The sequence below is a fragment of the Macrobrachium nipponense genome, chromosome 32 (assembly GCF_015104395.2).
Source record: "Macrobrachium nipponense isolate FS-2020 chromosome 32, ASM1510439v2, whole genome shotgun sequence".
Lineage (NCBI taxonomy): Eukaryota > Metazoa > Arthropoda > Malacostraca > Decapoda > Palaemonidae > Macrobrachium > Macrobrachium nipponense.
The window spans coordinates 60,195,998-60,212,745 of NC_061094.1; the positions used below are offsets into that span (position 1 = coordinate 60,195,998).

Consider the following 16,748-nt stretch of genomic DNA (forward strand, 5'->3'; position numbering starts at 1 on the left):
TAGTGTTTTATAATTAATTTGCGGTTCACTTGATCAGCTTTTCAAAGTTTTCTCCCTTTCTTTTGCTCTAAAGATTTATGCAAGCATAAGTGAAATGTGTCTAAAGTTTGATTTTGTGTCAAAGAAAAACCAGAAATTAGAATTTTAGATTTCTTTAATACTTTTTTTTTTATTTGACAGGTGACATTCCAGTTTATTTACACCTTAGTAACGCTGGTGCCATTTGTCGATTGTTCAAGTGCATTGGATCAAGTATCAGACTTAACAGAGGTGAGTAGTAAAGTCTGTATATAATAGCATAGTCGTCATTGATAAATCAGTACTGTTGTAACAGCCTTAACTTTTGAGGTTTGGTAATAGATTGGGTAAAATACCTGGTAAGGGACTTGTTAGCCATCCATTCTAAGAACAGAAACTGAATGGAAACTGGTTGGAATGTATTCTGTGCCTACAGTATTTCATCTGGCAGAATCCACACATGTGAACTTGGTTGTACTCTAAATACAAAAATATTGCTCTAATTTTTAAGTTTGTTCATGAAACTTACCTGACAGATATATATATAGCTGTATTTTCTGAAGTCCGACAGAATTTAAAAATTCGCGGCACACGCAGTGGGCGGCCAGGTGGTAGTACCCATTCCCGCCGCTGGGAGGCGGATATCAGGAACTATTCCCATTTTCTATTCATATTTTTTTCTGTCGCCGGTCGGTAAACAACTGTTTACAGACCTCCGCCTAGGATTTTGAAACTTCATTAGCCACTTAAGTATCCTAATTATTCTTTCGATTATTAACTTGGATTTGTGGCTAGGCATACGTTATCGTAAATTTTTTCATTGCATTTGATGTCTGAAGCTAGTTAGCCTAGTTTCAGACTTTGTTGTCTGCATGGTAAGGTGAGGCTACCGTAACTTTCGGTAGACACTCGCTTAGTATATATGACGTTTACATGTTTTCTTTGCATAAGGTAATTAGTGTAATGTGTGACTGATTACGGAAGAAGGAGGATTCATTTACGCATTTTAGAGCGTGTTAGAATCAGGAGTTTTCCTCCACAGTAAACAGAAGTTAGAAATAATGAACCTTCTAACCTCCCTGTAGATTTATTTTTGCCTAACCCTGTGGTATGGCTTACGAGCCTAGAATAAGTGTCTGCTAAAGGATTACATCAAGTAATCTTAGACTAAAGTGCTCGCTCTCCAATCAGTGTTGTGAAGTGTAGTGCCCTTGTGTTGTGGAGGGGGCTCAGATCGGCCCCATAATGCCTCTAGGCCTGGACCTCTGTCGGACTCCCAGGACTCAGGGAGAAGGGCATGTCGAAAGCCGCAAGAGGGTTACGGGGGCTCCCCACCGATCTGGCGTCCCTTCGGCAGAACCTGTTGACTCTTCCCAGGCTGCTAAAGATCGTGCACGTGCACGAATCTTGAAGGATGCTTCTCGTCCTCCGAGGCGTCCTCCCCACACAGGGGTTGGAGTTCTCGGAAGGACTCGCGCCCCCTAAAGAAGCTTTAGAGAAGAGGACGCTTCACGTCCTCTCTCTCGTCACGAGAGGATGAAAGGTGAGTAAAGAGACCACATTTTCCCTTTTAGAAGAATGCACTGGCTCTTTTCCTAAGGGACATTTAAGGAGGCTCATTCATCTTGCCAGAAGAGTGATTTGAGCCTCCTGCGAGAACGCTCATGTATATATCATACATTATTATGGAGGCTCATTCATCTTGCCAGAAGAGTGATTTGAGCCTCCTGCGAGTGACCGCTCATGTATACATCTGTATACATTATTAAGGAGGCTCATTCATCTTGCCAGAAGAGTGATTTGAGCCTCCTGCGAGTGAACGCTCATGAAGTTAGAGCTGTTTCAACCTCGCTAGCATTCCAACCAAAAGAATTTTGGTAATCAAGGACATTCTTGATTCCACCTTTTGGAGGAGCAACTCAGTATTCGTCTCCTCTCCTCATTGCGCTCCGTATACGTTATGTAACGTTCCGCGTTTACTTCGATAAAGCAAGCTGATAAGGGTTGACGGCCGGCAAGCTGCTTTGCACAGTTTCAAACCACTTTTGTCTCTGGTCCGGCATAAGAAGGGCAATTTAGACGTGAGGAATCTTTGGAGGGTGCTCGACGTCCTATAAGTAGAGACATTCTCCAGACGCTCGGCAAGCACCTTGCGGAAGACGAAAGCCATACGTCTTCCTTTAGTGTTCACACTCTTCAGGAGCAGCGTGCGGCTCTCCATCCGGAGACTCGCATGAGGACGTCCCTTAAAAATATTCAATGTCATACGCAAAACGCGGTTCGTCATAACATTGAGATGTTGGCAAGGTCGCTCGCCAGGACGCCTCTTGGCGGGCCTTGCATGCATCAAGGCGCTCGACGAGTTCCTTCTCTGAAACGTCGTTAGAAGACTTGGTGTTCTCTGCTCAGACACGCTCGTAGCTAAGCAGGACGTTTTTTTGAGGACGCTCAGCAGGACGCTTTCCAGGACGCTAAGCAGGACGCTTTTGTGAGGACGCTCGGCAGGACGCTTTTGAGACGCTCAGCAGGACGCTTTTGAGGACGCTCAGCAGGACCGCTTTTGTGGACATTCGCCAGGAACGCTTCGGTGGAAGCTCGGCAGGACGCTTTGCGAGAGAAAAGACTTGTTGAAGGCGTCTTATTTGCTGTTGAGGACATTTCTTTACAGAAATTTTTAAAAGGATTCGGAGTTAGCGGAGAGACATACCCGAATTTTTTCTTCGATCCCTCTTTCCTCTTCATCGATTTCTTTGAGAATCGGGAAGATTATATACTCGGATTCCTGGGTGACTTTCGGTCGGTCAGTTAAAGGGTTTTCCCCTATTAGCAAAGTGCTAATAGTTTTGTCAAGTCAGGACGTTTTCCCCATTGTCATTTAAGTGGTGGACCCTCATAAATGGGTAGTTCTCATTGACATAGATTTTAACGTTTTATCGTCTTTAAGCAGGATAAACTCATTAACAAATTTCGGAAGAGCTCTCATTCATTTTCAGAGGCTCATCGGTTAAGAGAAAGACTTGTAGACTATCCAGGAAGTCTTTTGTCCAATATCATAAGAACATTGAACGGTCTTTTTCGATCCACGGTTCTCTCTGATTATATATTGTATAATTGTTATGGGTATAGATAAGTGTGATTATATATTGTATAATTGTTATGGGTTATTTTATGCATTGTTGAAATATGGTAGGTTGGTGTCCTATATATAGACAACATGTGGTAGATTCTAGAAGGTGTCTGTTGATGTATTTAAGTTGTGTTGTGACGTCATAGACAAGATGGCGGCGGCGTCGGCAGGAATGTAAACAATAACATGGGGCAGTAGAAAGCACGTGTTGGTGGTGTGTGGTTGGTAGGGGAGAGCTCTCTGTCTGGTAGGAGTTGTTTTTTGGGTCGTAAGTCTTGTGGTGCTGGTGTTTTAAGGTGATTTCTGGAGTGTACTGGAGTTGGAGAAAGCGTACGGTGGGTAGATTATTCATTTTTATAGACAAAGAAAGGAGTTAGGCTAGGCCAAAATTCAAACTGGTAGCAGAGCGTGGTTGATCAAAGATGCCTGGATCCGACAGTGAACAAAGGGAGACTACTAGATGGAGAAGGGAATGTCCTAGGTTTAGCGGGATACAAGAAGAATACAAAAGAATGGAAAGGTCAAGCCGAAGATGGCATTGTTGTATGGAGAAGATACAAAATACCGGCGATAGAAATGAGTAATGAGCTTAAAAGGGAAAGCCCGAGAGCTAGTGGAAGCATTAGATAAAGATAAACTTACTGGTACAGAGGGTCCAAAGTTAATCCTAGAGAAACTAGATAAAGCCTATCTAAAAGACTCGGTAATGGAGAATTACGGTAGAATAAAAAGATACCTTCTAATAAGAAGAGATTGATCTAGTGAAAATATGGCGGACTATTTAATTAGATACGAGAAGGCAGCATCTGAGTGTGAAAGAGCAATGGGGAAAGGCGCGCTTGAAGGCGAAGTCAAGGGGTATCATGTAATAGAGCAAGCAAATCTCACGGAAAATCAAAAACAAATGGTATTATCGGCTTGTGGGCAAGAAAAGCTAGAGTACGGAACAGTGTCGCAAACAATGAACAAAAGACTATTTGAGGGATTAGGACTAAAGAGGAACGGGAATGGGGTGGGGTTCGTCAGAAGGCAATGCCAGTTCTGGGAGAGGGAGGGAAAACCAAAGATATCGGGGAAGATGGAACCGAGGAAGGGGTGGTAGAAACATCCTATAAACAAAGAAGGGAAGGTAACAGTATGTGCAATATGCAGCTCAGAATGGCATTGGGCTAGGATTGTCCTCAGAATTTTCATAATAGGAAGAAAAACTGAAACAAGACTAGAAGAAAATAAGGTAAAAACAGAAAATGGGACAGAAGAAGAAGAGGTTTATGTAGGAGAAGTTAATAAAATAGTGGAAGCATCATGGGAGGTGGTTGATGCAATTTTGGACACAGGGTGTAAATCAACAGTTTGCGGGGAATTGTGACTAGCACGTATTGTCATGGATTTGAGTCAGGAAGAGTTTGAGGAGAATGAGGACACTAGGACAGAGTCTAATAAAGTGTTTAATTTTGGTGAGACATCTTATAAGTCCAGAGGAATAATAGAAATACCTGTGATACTAAAAACAGGAAAGTTTTATTTGAAGACGGAAATTCTGCAAGGTGATATACCCTGGCTGATAGGTAAGCAAACCATGAGTAAAAATGGGTATTGACCTAAATTTGTGAAACTTGTGTCATAGTAGAAGTATTAGGGGGAATGAAAGTAGAGTTAAGAGAAGACGAACAGGGTCATTTAAGAGTGCCTATAAGGAGGAGGAAGGTAGAAGAATTATTACTGGAGGGTTGGAAGGGAAAGAATCCGAGGGAATTAAGAACACAATGAAGAAATTACATTTACATTTTGGTCATGGAAGTGGAGATAAAATATGGAAGCTAACAGAGGAAGCACAACAAAGGAGTAATGGGTTAATCGAAAAGAAAAAGAGGAAATAAGAAAGTTACTAACGGAACTGATTAAAAAATTGTGAGGTTTTGTAAAAATACAAAAGAAACCCCGCCAAACCGGTAGTAGGCTTTTCTTGGAGTAAAACGTTCAATGAAGTCGTAGCGATGGATGTGGGAGAGATAGAAGAGAGAAAGTTCTTGGTAATAGTGGATATGGCAACGAGATATTGTCAGGCCTGTTGGATAAAGATAAGAAACCAGAAACTATAATAAAGATACTTTTTGAGTGCTGGTTTGCTATATTTGGAGCACCCTCCAAAATATTGTCAGATAATGGGGGAGAATTTCAAAATGAAAAAGTAAGGAGGATGGCAGAAAAAATGGGAATATTAAAGTATTAGCCACAGCATCAGAATCTCCGTGGAGCAACGGATTATGTGAAAAGACCGTAGGCATGATCAAGGGAAGTGTAAGGAAGATGATGGAGGAAGAGGAAGTAGATTGTCCCTAGCTTTGAAATGGGTGAGTGAGTGCTAGGAACTGTTTAATGGAATAATGGAGGTTTCTCACCCCCAACCAATTAGTATTTGGAAAAAAACCCTTCACTGCCTAACCTAATAGGAGAAGAAAGTTCTAAGTCCTGCAAGCAGAGAAAAAGGGATGGAAGAGGGTATGGTAAGGGACACACTGAATGCAATGCACAAGGCCAGAGAAGCATTTATAAAAAATGAGTCCTGTAATAAAATAAGAATAGCGCTAAACAAAAACATCAGAGAACATAAATTTGAAGAAGCAGTGGTAGGAGATGAGGTATTCTATAAGAGGGAAAATGAAAATGAATGGAGAGGACCTGCTCAGGTAGTGGGAGTATCGGGGAAAACAATAATAGTCAAACATGGGGATTCTTTAAGAGAAGTAGCTAGGATACATGTGACAAGGATTCAAAACGACGATCACCAGATACAGAAGAGATATCGGCTAGAATAGATAAATCCCATGGGGTGAAAGGTAGGTCAGATGGCCCAAATGAAGGGAAAGTAGATTGGCTGGAAGGAGAGGAGATAATGGGTGAGAGAAGGAATGCAGACACAGAAGAGACTATAGAAAGAGAGGTGATAGAGGAAACAGTGGAAGATAACGGGCAAAGTGGGTCAATAGAAAGCGAGTTAATGGAAGAGATACCAAAATTCAAAAAGGGAAATAGAGTTAGGGCTATAAACAATGATACAGGACAAGTAGAAGAATGGACTATTTTAGTCTTGTAGGAGGATCAAGCCAAGCATGGTCTGATTCGTACAATATACGAGATCACAGTCAGGTGACAAAGGGTGGGTTAACTTGAGGGATTATAGTCAGGTAGAAAAATTGAAGATGAAGAGGAGGTGTTGCTGGGATTTGAAATAGAAGCATAATGGAAGCTAAAGAAAAAGAACTTCTAAGTTGGAGAGATAACCAGGTATATGAGGAGGTAAATGATGTTGGACAAAAAGCTATATCTACAGATGGATAGTAACTGATAAAAGATAAAAGGGGGGAAAGGATATGTAAAGCAAGATTGGTAGCTAGAAGGTTTGAAGAAGAAAATGGGCTGAGTGGGAAAAGGATGCTCCCACATGCAATGCTGAAATTTTAAAATTCTGTCTAACCATAATAAAGGTGAAAAAATTGGAATTGTTATACATTGGATGTCAAAACTGCATATTTACAAGGTGACGAGATACAAAGAGAAGTGTACTTGAAGCCACCAAGGGAAGATGGTTGGAGGGGATTATGGAAGTTGAAGAAAACAGTCTATGGGCTCAAGGATGCAGCAAAAGCATGGTATTGTAAAGTGGTGAAAGTAGTGAAGGAGCTTCAAGGTGAGAGAAGTAGACTAGAACCTTAATATATTCTTTTGGAAAAAGAACAATAAATTGGAAGGCATTTTGTGTACACACGTAGATGATTTTTTGCTACGGAGGAACTGAAGGATTCTTAAAGGAAACGATTGGGAGATTGAAAGGGAAATTGCAAGTAGGAGAACAAGAGAGTAAAAGGTTCAAGTATATAGGAGTAGTAATAGAGCAGAAGGAGAATAGATTTTTCCTTAATCAGTGGCAGTATATAAATTCCATAAGAGAACCAGAGGCTAGAAGATATACGGGTAATAGAGTGCTAGAACAAAAAGAGTTAACAGAGTACAGATCAGTGGTAGGACAGCTGAATTGGGTATCACTACACACGATGCCAGATCATATGATATTAGCGAATTAAGTAAAGCATTTAAAGAAGGAACAACTCGGATGGATGAAGAAACTTATTAAAATTGTGAGAAAAACTAAGAGGCATGATGGGCAAAGTTACAATAAGTGAGATGGAAGAAGAAAGGGTTTATTGGGAAGCCTATGCAGACGCTTCATTTGGAAACATAGAAGATGGCCATACTCAACTTGGGTTTTTTGGGATATTAATTTCTTTGACAGATGGGAAGAGGAGAAGGTCCCATATGGTGGAAGTCTAGGAAATCCAGGAGAGTGGCAAAATCCACCATTGAGGCTGAAGCCTGAGTGTTGGGGAAGCTGTAGAAGGATTGATATATTTCAAGCATTTGTGGGAAGAGTTAGTAGGAGGGAGAAATTTAGAAGCCTTGGTTAACACTGATAAGTAAACACTAATGACCGCCATCAAATCGAGCACTGGTGTAAGTAGCAAGAGATTAAAAATAGATATTGCTGCAATAAGGGAAACCATTGAATCCGGGGAAATAAAGGAGGTGAGATGGATAAAAGGAAAGGAGCAAGTGGCTGATGTATTAACTAAAGCAGGAGTTCAGGGGAATGTATTAGAAATTATGTAGAGGTTAAAGAGTTTGGAGACGAAGGAAATTAAGAAGGGGAATACTAGGTTAGGAAACAGTCGGAGGGGAGGGGGAGACAAAGATAAGTGTGATTATATATTGTATAATTGTTATGGGTATAGATAAGTGTGATTATATATTGTATAATTGTTATGGGTATTTTATGCATTGTTGAAATATGGTGGGTGTCCTATATATAGACAACATGTGGTAGATTCTAGAAGGTGTCTGTTGATGTATTTAAGTTGTTGTGACGTCATAGGCTGTACGACTAGACAAGATGGCGGCGGCGTCGGCAGGATGTAAACAATAACACGGGGCAGTAGAAAGCACGTGTTGGTGGTGTGTGGTTGGTAGGGGAGAGCTCTCTGTCTGGTAGGAGTTGTTTTTTGGGTCGTAAGTCTTGTGGTGCTGGTGTTTTAAGGTGATTTCTGGAGTGTACTGGAGTTGGAGAAAGCGTACAGGTGGGTAGATTATTCATTTTTATAGACAAAGAAAGGAGTTAGGCTAGGCCAAAATTCAAACTCTCTTGATGATCTCTATTCGAATGTTACTCCCTTTTCTTGGAAAAGAGTCTTGGCAAAGAGTCAAGGAGTTCTTTTAAAAGTCTCGTTCATTAGAACGTGGACAGTCGTTTTCCTTTCTTTCTCTCTTCCTCGTCCCAGGAAAAGATGTAGTAGAGAATTCGATGTTCAAATTACTACAATACTTACGTAGTTTATCTTTGCGTCATTTTGCTAACGCATGGGTCGAGTCATATACGCATATCGTATTTACCTCTGCGGATAGAAGCCGAAAGAACTGTTGTTCTAATGTATTTATTTGACACTCCCTTCAACCTTCCAAGAGTTTTCGGAGTAAGAACAACTCTTCAGGTATTGTTACGACAACACCAACTCAGCTTCTGTATTTAGCGAATTCTGTTTCGTTTAAATAGGCCTGCTTGAGAGTTTCCTTTTGCTCGATAATATCATACCTATTTCCTTCGTAAAGGGAGTAGCTGGCAACTCAGGCGATAGTATTCTGTTCCCACCTTGAAGCTTTTCCTTCGAGGAAGACTTCTCCTTCACTCTTTTTGATAGAGATCGAAGGTGGTCGATCTCCAATCCTTATTTTATTTTCTTGAAGGAAAGAATTTAGGATGGAGATCGTTGTTCAGAATACTATAAATATACTACGTATATTAACCTCGCGACATGATTCTACTAAGCAGTTGAATTGTCCGAGGGGTAGGCGCATATCCTAGTTATTCTACGGATTGCGACTTAGACGAGAAGTATTCTAATTGAACTGCAACATCAACTCAGCTTCTGTATTTAGCGAATTTTGTTTCGTTTAAATATGCCTGCTTGAGAGTTTCCTTTGGCTCGATAATTTCATACCTATCCCTTCGTAAAAGGAGTACTGGCAACTCAGGCACATAGTGCGAGACGATGATCAAGGCTGCTGTTACTGTGATCTACGGCATACCCGGCTAGCTCGGTGTCATGCGCAGTTGGTTACGTCTCTCTCCCTTCCGGGAAATGGCTGAATAAACCGTCTCTCTGCCCTACAATCATGGATTTTAGCCTCGGGTTGAGGAAATTTCTAGTGATTTTGAAGGATCATACCTGCCGTTTACTTAGAAAATTTAAAAATTTCAACAAGATATCTCTTATACTTGTTAGGTGCGGGTTTACCGCACGGTAACTTTCTGTACGAATCTACCGCGGCATAGCACTATAATAATGCTCTCATGCTTATGCAAAGCGCAGCCTTATTTAGGGAAGGAAGCAGGCTGAGTGAGGGAATGGATGAGTTTGCTGGGGACCATTTCCTCGCTGGAGAAGCTTGTTTTTTCCCTGAATAAACAGCAATTCAGATCAGACCTCTACAATTTTCTCACGAAGAAATTGGAATAACATCAAGATCTTGTAATTCTAATTTTCTCTCACGGCTTGAGGATCACCTCGGTGATAGCGAGAGGGTGCCAGACATCCGAACGAGAACAGATGTTTCTGGCACATTGTCTTGAAAGAATTGGAAGCCAAATTGGTCGGCTCTCCAGTTCCTCGAAGGGTGAGTTTGGATCGAGTGGCCCAAGTCATCTCGGATAATTTCTCAGCTCTCTCATAGCTCGAGAAGAGAGAATTGGTTATGGGCTTGGGCACGGAACGTAACGATCCTCAAGAGGTTCGTTAAACTAGTGCACGTCCGTGCGGGTCTTCTCGATCGAAAGGCAACAACTACTGACGTCTGAATAATCCTCACTTAGAAGTATGTCGAAAGTGAGGAGAGACTGAGGGCGTCCTTTAGTTAAGTTTTTCGTAATATTGAAGACGAAGGAGCTTCCTCTTAAGTTGTTCCCTTATTCATGATCCTAAGGATTAGCTTTAGGGTCGCCACATGTTGGCCTCTAAGAGGTTGGAATCACAGAGGTCAGGTAATTCAGAGAATTGTCCAAAGACCCATTCCCGAGAGGAATCTGTGTAATCTAACATCGTCACTTAGTGAAGTATCTAATATCTCTCCGCTCTGACTCTGAAGGCGTTCAGACTATCGAGAAGCGATAAGAGCTTCAAGATTAATGGCAGTCTCTTGGCCAAGGCAAAGCAGTGCTGCCTATTTTCAGTTTTTCAATCGGAGGGGCCGTTTCTGGAGATAGTAAGGGAAATGACTGTTTCCTCCACCTCGACCTCTGTGAATTTCGTTATGGTTCTATCTTTCCGTATGAAAGTATGAGATAAGATAGAAGTCCTAACTGTTGTAGAATATGCAAATATGTTGTTGACGGCCTCTAGGCTCAGAGATTCGGTTCTGTCAAACAACAAAGCTTCACGATCTTTGAGGTCTGTGGAAATCTTGAAATTCTCTGGATCAAAGGTTCCGGCATGGAACTTAGAACGTAGTCTGAGTTTCTGATGCCAAAAGCATTTCGAACCTATCCTTTCTGCGAACTTAATACACGTGACCAGAAAGGCTAATATTCTAACCGCTCTAGCCACGGCAGGAGGGTTAGTGAGGTTTTAGCCATCATCAGAGGTTTTGGCTTTAAAGGACATAATGCGGTCTGTCCGCTAAGCCTTCCGTTCTTGATAAGAACGAAAACCTGTCTAACCATTGACCCGAAGGCTTGGAGACCAAGGGTATGGCACAAATTATTGGGCAAGGGCATTAGAGAGTCCTGTGCCCTGTAGGGTCTCTCAAGTTTTATCTTGATAAACTATAGAAAGTCAAGGTCAACAGACAATCTGCGGTGTTCCGTAAAAAGACCAGACTAGTTCATGTCCAAGAACACCCTGGCATGATAGCCAAGGAGTTCAATTTTAAGAGTCTCATTCATTATGTTTGCATAAAGATTTGAGATTTTTTCTTAATATGAATGCTCAAGAGGTGAGGGCGCGGCCTCGGAAGCATTTCAACAGAGCATGACACTCAGTAACATCCTGAGTGCCACGCTTTGCGAAGCAACTCTGGGTTCGCTTCACACTCCCGACAATCTGCGGTGTTTCCGTAAAAAGACCAGACTGGTTCATGTCCAGAACACCCTGGCATTATAGCCAAGGAGTTCTTTTAAGAGGTCTCATTCATTATGTTTGCATAAAGATTTGAGATTTTTTCTTAATATGATTGCTCAAGAGGTGAGGGCGCGGCCTCGGAAGCATTTCAACAGAGCATGACACTCAGTAACATCCTGAGTTGCCACGCTTTAGCGAAGCAACTCTGTGTTCGCTTCACACTCCCGACGGGATGTGAAGACGACATTTCAGATCCGTAAGTCGCTAGGACCATACATATCCGTAGATATATTATTGGGTGCAAGAAGCAACACGAATCCTATCCTATAGAAAAGGGATAGGTGTGCTTTTAACTTTGAAGGGTTGGTCGCTTGAGGCGCGTTCCTTTTCTTTAGCCTAGAAGTTATGGAACTAACTTTGATAGGTTAGGTCAGGTGGTGGTTTAGCTTCGGTGCCCTCAGAAGTATGGTCATATGGTCTAGTCACATTGTGGTCACGCCCCGTTGACTAGATCATCTAGAGCGCACCAGCATTACAGGTCTCTACCTCGCTGGCTAACTCTAGTAACGCGAGAAGACAGACTTTGGTGGGACTAGTAATCACGAAGTCGGCTATGCTAACAGGTCAGGAACCAAGATGTATATCATCTACTTAATTTAGTTTCCCAAAAATCCTATTCTGTCTCTTCCCACCATCCGAAGGTGGGATTCAGCTATATATATATCTGTCAGGTAAGTTTCATGAACAAAATGTTATTGTTATAATACAATTAAGTTTGTTCATACTTACCTGGCAGATATATATAATTAAAGTGCCCACCCACCTCCCCTCAGGAGACAGTGGCACTGATAAAATATGAATAGAAAATGGGAATAGTTCCTGATATCCGCCTCCCAGCGGCGGGAATGGGTACTACCACCTGGCCGCCCACTGCGTGTGCCGCGAATTTTTAAATTCTGTCGGACTTCAGAAAATACAGCTATATATATATCTGCCAGGTAAGTATGAACAAACTTAATTGTATTATAACAATAACATATCAAACATGATTTTTTGAACACTTAATAAATTTGGTATTTACTGCAGGTGGAGCAACAAGTTTGTCTTCAAACAGCAAGCTTTGAGGATTTCGTGTTGCAGTTTATGGATAGATGCTTTGCTCTGATAGAAAATTCGACTTTGGAACAAATCACCCAGTTGGACAGGGAAACGGAGAAGATGAACAGAGAAGAGAACATGCTCGAAATGGGTCTCTCCTCAACATTTTCTGCCATATTGACGCAAAGTCATCCAAAGATATACAAGGCAGCACTTCAGCGGCTTCAGACTTTTATCAGTGGGAAAATGATTGAAATCCATGTGGCTGGAAAGTTTGCTGCTAACATGTGTCGATCAGCTGTCAAAGTAAGACATGTAGAAAAGAATTGTAATATATGCAAAACTAAAGTTTAGATGCTTCTCTTGCTTGTGTTGCTATTAAAATTTCTATGTATTAAGGTATTGTATTTCCCTAATTTAATTTCAGGTTAATCCTAAGGAAGCACTCAAGGTATTTGTCCCTGAGTGCCGTCTCTGTTAGCTTTAACTGACAATGAAGAGGTCAAGAATGAAGAAAACTTAGATGACGAAATATTGTTCAATCTTCTCCTTCTTTCTGAGGTAATTGATAGAGTTTTGAACATACAGTATTTCACTTGTATTTGGGCTGTTGAAATATTTTCATTGCATAGATGCTTATTGAATTATTTGGGTTATATTTATTACAGAAGAATTTTTGATTAACATATTAGGTGATTAACATTTTATTGTGCAAGCACACAATGTTTCTTCTGCTGAATCTATGCTCATAAAAAACTTTTTTCAGTTGGTGAGATGTGGAGGGCACCTCGTTGAATATGTGCCTCAGATAATGCAGGTTCTACGGCAGACATTGCATCTAAAGTGCCGAGAAGGGTATCACTTAGCAGGATCTGTATTAAGATTCCTCCTTAAATATTTAGGTGTTAGCTTCCCATCTGAGTATCGATCTTTATCGTATGACTGGGATACACCCCTGACAGAGTATTTGCCCATAAGGGTAAGTTAGCTGTTCCATTTAAGAGACAGTAGGGATTGTATTATTTACTCTATTTATTAGTTTTATTAGTTGGAAAATTAATTTTTATCTATGTATTTGTAAAATTGACTTTTGAAAGTTTTTCTACAAAAAATGGAAACCAAAAATTACCATCTTACAGTGTAGATAACATCATTTTCAGCCTTGATTACTATTTCGTATAATGAAATACTATAGTACCATACAAGATCACAGAACAAGACATGGTTGTTTAAACTTTGATTTTTAGCACTGGGGAGAAGCTGGTCATATTCACAACCTTGGCATTAAGTGGGTGGTGGGAGCCAGGCAAAGCTGAGGAGGAAGCTATGTTCAGATCTCGTCCGTACTTTCTTGACCCCCTGAGCTGAAGCTGTTAAAGGAAGTTGCTCTTGGAGAGAAGGAAGTGTCCAGGTTTGTTAATTTATTCTTTTCGTTTCGTTGGTTTTTTATTAAAGTACTGAATTATATGAAATTTGAATTTTGCGGTAATAACCAGCAAAAGCTTGAATATGAAAATCATGTTTGTTAAAGTGACGTATATAGTTCTTCATTGTGGGGTAATGAATCTGACAGTAAATTAAAATAATTAAATTAGCTGTAGGACTGATTTTCATTCTAAAAAGAAGCCACATCAATATCTTGTATTGTAATTGGCCACACTGGTCATACACATGGGTATTGAATAACTAATGCACCATGCAAGATTACAGACAAGACATGATTGTTGAAACCACCTGGTTAGTTCATGGCCACAGCATCTTTATAAGAATGAGTGTTATAAATAAAAATCTAATATAATTACAGTATATAGTGATTTTTTCCTTAACATAAATTGGGCATGTCGTTTTTATTGGATATATTAATCAGTGTAGAATCCAGCACATCATCCAGTCTAACCTGAGTAAGGAGATTATGTTTGACCTTAATCAATAGTTAGAGCATGAGAAGTAATTTTTTGGTGGATGATAGCTGCTAGAATATTGTTTAAATATGAAGCTGCTTTTCGGTACAAAGACCTCATTAAATAACTTTGGTACTTAGAACCAGTAATGTTTCTTTTAATTTATTTGAGGGGACCTATATCCAACCAACCTAAATCCGCCTGAAGTATCCAAACCCTAACAATCTTGGTATTCTATGTCTATAAACAGCCAGTGACTTTTTTTGATGATAAAAAGATACAGGGGAAGTCATTCCTGAAATTGATTTTCTTTGCAGGGAGGTTCTTCAACAGAGTCTGAGTATCACACTAGATGTATTGTTCTTGGCTTGGGGGTATTGCTCTCCCACATTGGGGCGAGGAACCCATTGATTTGTAAGTACAAGTTTTGAAGATTATGAGAAGATAATCAAGAGTAACTGGAACCATATATAGTTGAAATGCTGTAAACACTTTGGAGAATAATAAAACTTATGCATTTTACATCGGAGATTAAAATAGATGTTTTTGTAGTTTTGCTAAAGTGAGAAAGTGTTTCTTGGTCTTGATTTGTTTCTTTTTCTTATCAAATACTAGAATGAATATGGCTGTTAGAAAAGATTCCAGTAGATTTATGACAAGAAAATATGAGTTGTGTGTGACGTTGGATACTCCCGGATTTCCTCCCAATGTTCGCAAGGCAACGGCAGATGTCATCTTGATGTTGGTGAATCAAATGCTTGAAAAGGGATCAGATGATACAAAAGCCCTAAGTCGGGCTATAAGTGTAAGTATTTTATTTAAAGTTGATACACTGATAAACACATAAGTAATTGTCTAGAGAACAAAATTTTCAAGAGAAATATGTCTAGTTTAGATAGATTTTCACTTAATTTCTTACTAGACTTTCTTTTCAAATGAGTGACGCTATTGATAGGGATGGAGTCCACAGTTGCTTTATGTAGCACATGACAATATGTGTACTGTAGTTCATTGACAGTCTCTTCAACTGAGAGTTGCATGCTTTTTACCCTCTATTCTGTGAGTTATACTTCTTTTTTGAGTGCCCACTGTAGTGTATCAGGGTGTAACTCCATTTATTAAGGGTAAAAGTAAAAGCAGGGATTAATGCAAACCCATGCTGCAACTTGAGTTCCTTTTATTGAAGTTTTATATGGTTACAAGGTGTCCTACTAGGTGGCGCTAGAGAGGTGAGGCACGATTTTCAAATGAGTAATAACTCGAGGCACGATTTTCAAATGAGTAATAAAGTACAGCTCAATATACTACACCCACTTCATGGTAATTCCTTGCTTTTGTGTATTGCTTCATCTTGTTAAAGGAGTTTTAAAGTAAATAATAAGCGTGAACATGAATGTAATTTTGACTACACTTGAAATATATGGATGGGTTTGGATAATTATTTCTTTGCAAATTTGATTGTTTTGTTGGCTATATTTACTGTTAATTCTCAAGACATTTAAGGGTCACATTTATATTTAGGCTAATCTCCTAGATTAACACTTTGGGAAATTACTTTTAGAACTTTTTAGATATCGATGTTTTTTCATGCTAGGTTAGGTAACGGAAGGATAGTTATGATACCCATATAATAACTAATGGGGGTTTTAAGAAGCTTTAATTTATCATTAACTCAATGAAGTGATTAAAACATTAGCTGATGCACCCCTTGAAGAAAGAATCCTTGATTCCCAAATAGAAGTTAGTGAATTTTTAACATGAATATTGGAACTGTTAATTTTTTATTGTACACTTGGAAATTTTATTATGTTCCATTTTAAACATTTGGTATTTCATGTAAAAGTTTTTATTTGTACATTTCAGCATAAGATGTGAAATATAATTTAGTAAATAGAAAAGCTTAATTGTGAGTCTCCCTTTCAGATCTATAGTGGTCTCATATTTTTTCCATGGTGTTTCCAAAGAAGATTTTGATGCCAGGTGGAAAAGTTTTCAATTTATAAAGGATGCATTAGCAAATAAATTAACGAGGAACAAGCAGCATATACGATCGCTCTTGATAGAGAGAGCAGTTCTTCATCAAGAAAGTCGCGTTTTAGAAAACAGCACTGTGCATCTAACTGAAACCCATAGTAAAATCATGATAAGTTTACTGCAGTTGTCAACTAGCCAGTATAGTGGGGTAAGTTTTGGAGTTCTTTTCATACTTTATTTTCTAAATTCTTATGAAAGTTTTTAACTTCCAAGTTTATCGGTTTTTGTTAGAAGCTTTTTTTCGTAGGCGAAGTAGTTCCAAATGTGGAACTCAGTAAATGAGATGAATAAAAGGCTAATGATTTCCTTTGAAGTATTGAGCACATCAGTATTCTAACATTGATGAAAGTGTAAGAATCAAGAAAATTAATGAGAGATGTTTGTGCCTGTTTCTAGGTTAGCAAT

General features: G+C 39.7%; 1 protein-coding gene and 2 long non-coding RNA genes across 3 annotated transcripts in view; 2 read left to right on the forward strand and 1 right to left on the reverse strand.

Moving 5' to 3' along the window:
* Positions 1 to 16,748, reverse strand: part of LOC135207527 (proteasome activator complex subunit 4-like) — a 108,795-nt gene that overhangs the window by 34,211 nt on the left and 57,836 nt on the right. The window lies entirely within an intron of this gene.
* Positions 12,884 to 14,665, forward strand: LOC135207528 (uncharacterized). The gene is made up of 4 exons (XR_010312984.1): positions 12,884 to 12,969; positions 13,175 to 13,387; positions 13,656 to 13,819; positions 14,627 to 14,665. It is a non-coding gene; the product is annotated as an uncharacterized LOC135207528 (long non-coding RNA).
* On the forward strand, positions 14,683 to 16,525 carry LOC135207529 (uncharacterized). Its single transcript, XR_010312985.1, has 3 exons — positions 14,683 to 14,723; positions 14,925 to 15,114; positions 16,233 to 16,525. It is a non-coding gene; the product is annotated as an uncharacterized LOC135207529 (long non-coding RNA).